This window comes from Acyrthosiphon pisum, chromosome A3 (genome assembly GCF_005508785.2).
Source record: "Acyrthosiphon pisum isolate AL4f chromosome A3, pea_aphid_22Mar2018_4r6ur, whole genome shotgun sequence".
NCBI lineage: Eukaryota > Metazoa > Arthropoda > Insecta > Hemiptera > Aphididae > Acyrthosiphon > Acyrthosiphon pisum.
Genome location: NC_042496.1, coordinates 24,595,030 through 24,597,466, shown reverse-complemented (window position 1 = coordinate 24,597,466; position 2,437 = coordinate 24,595,030). Strand labels below are relative to the sequence as shown.

Sequence of the window (2,437 nt, the reverse complement as noted above, 5' to 3'; positions counted from 1 at the left end):
AATGGCGTTTATAAGACACTTTTTGGTTTAAAATGATGGTACAGATATTTGGATTTAACAATTTTAACTCTTACCTCAAAATATACTGACCATTATCTTTTAACCATAACTAAACTATTTCACTTGTTTCATCGATGAACATTGATTTCTCACCATATACCACTCTCCCATAAATTGTTTTGAAACAATTTAATAATACTAAATATTTACATTTTTTTAAAAAAATTAGGTGTACGCTGTGTTGCTCATATGCTACAATTGGCTGTGATTGACAGCCTCAAAGATACTGGCATTGAGAAATTGCTCAACAAAGTCCGTATTTTGGTGAGGGAACTTCGGAATTAAACCTACATTTATTTAATTAAAAAAGAAAATTTTAAGTGCCCTATTCTTGACTGTCTCACATGTTGGCATTCAACCTTTGACATGTTAAAGAGTATGAAACATTTGAAAGAATTCATTCAAAACAAGGCAAACAACAATTCAGTATTAAAAAAAGTATGTTTGAATAATACGGAATGGAAACAAATTGACATTATTTCCCAAGCACTTTTACCGACGAAAATATATACAAAAAAATTTCAGAATGAGCAATTAACAATGACAGATTTTTATGGATCTTGGATTTTATGTAAAATTGAAACTGAATAACTAAATAGTTCATTTTCCAAAGTTATACTACAGTGTTTAAAAAACAGAGAGAAAAATATTATGAAAAAATAAAGTTTTATTATCAGCAATATTTCTAGATCCTCGTTATAAAATAATACTTACCGATGATCAATGCAAAGATGCAATTAACCATTTGATTGCAATTTGGCTCCATTTAAAAAAAATAGATGAAAAAAGTATTGATTTAACAAGTATAAATACAGTAAATCAAGAAGCTGATGATGTTATGATGATGATGTTATGGATGGGCTTGAGAATGTCCTTAAAGGAAAAGAAGTAAATGTTGAAGATTCAAACTCATCCAACAGTTCTCAAATATCAGTGCACACTAAAATTGAAACAATTCTGAAAACTTATTATATCAATCAAATCAGATTGAATCACAAAATAAATATTTTAAAGTTTTGGAAATCAATGGATACAACATACCCAAAAATATAATATATATTAGCCAAAATAGTATTCTCAGTTCCGCCAACACAGGTTAGCGTTGAGCGTTTATTCTCGGGATTAAAATTTATTTTGTCCCCTTATAGAAGCAAATAAATTCTAAAAATTTAGAAGACCAGTTACTAGTGCGTACCAACAGATTGTTTGATAAAAAAGATTGTAAAATGAAGTAAATATTAATCATATTAATAATTAAATAAGTTATTAAATTCATTTTTATGTTTTAGCATTGAAGAAGATGAAATTATAAAAAACAGAATACCTGTCGGCTGTCACTATGGGCCAAGGAGAGGCATGCCATACTACAGATGTACATCCAACATCTTCAAAACGCAAAAAATAAAATAAAATATAGTTTTGTTACATAAAATAATGTATGTATATTATGTTTACTTAATAATTAATATATTTTTAAGAAAGTACTGGCTGTCATATAGTATGCGGTCTACCGGCAAACGCGTTCTACCGGTCAGTGTCGGATGCGGTCTACCGGCGACCGGCCAGTTTTTACACAGGCCTAAGTCTAATTAAGTTTAAAAGGTTTACCACAAAATCGATTTTGGTTTTTTAACACATTTTTTTTAAAATTATAATATATAGGTAAATATTTTTAAGATTGGTATACTATTATTTTTTAAGGGGGCTTTGAGTGATTTTGAGGGGACTAAGCCCCCAAGCTCCCCCTATTAGCACTACTGGTGTAACTCTAAAACAAATGAACATGACATTTTTACTGGTTGTTTATATTTGCATTTTCTATACACAATATTATTTTCAAAATATTTTGATCTGTTTAGGAACATTTTCAGTTTCCAATTTTATTAGTTTTAGATTCTGAACGAAGTGATGAATGTATTGATTTTACAATGATGTGTGTTTTTTTTTTTTTTTTTTTTTTATCGATTTACCTATTCCGTACTTCTCAGCAACCACACCATAGTTCTGGCCATTTTCTATTAACTTAATTATTTCAATTTTTTGATCCATAGTTAAAGTTACGTGTTTACCGCGAGGAGCCATTGTAACAATAATAACCACTCGACAAGAAAGAAGTAAACGAACTGACCATCGATTTATTACTATGTATTACTGTATTAGCCTTTGCTAGGAACAGTAGGTAATAAAAATGACGGAATTGTATTTGTCGATATCTTATAGATTAATTGGGTTCCGGGGATTTTGGTATAAAATCTATTTACAAACAAATGGAATTTGTTATGCTGTCCGGATTACCGCGTTCACCGGATTATCGGAGGTCCGGACTATCGAGGCTCTACTGTATGTAGATTTTATTTTACATTACTATTTAAATATT

The 2,437-nt window shown here is 29.7% G+C and overlaps 1 protein-coding gene across 2 annotated transcripts in view; it reads left to right on the top strand.

Annotated features, from left to right (window-relative positions):
- Positions 1-1,916, top strand: part of LOC100571965 — a 6,705-nt gene extending 4,789 nt beyond the window's left edge. The window contains exons 3-4 of one of the 2 annotated variants that reach the window (XR_003839752.1): positions 230-1,291; positions 1,350-1,916. The gene's annotated coding sequence lies outside the window, so the exon portion shown is untranslated. Of the gene's footprint in view, positions 1-229; positions 1,292-1,349 lie in introns of those variants that run through there. The other variant, XM_008186904.3, reaches the window with a different exon arrangement.
- The last annotated feature ends 521 nt before the right edge of the window (positions 1,917-2,437 follow it).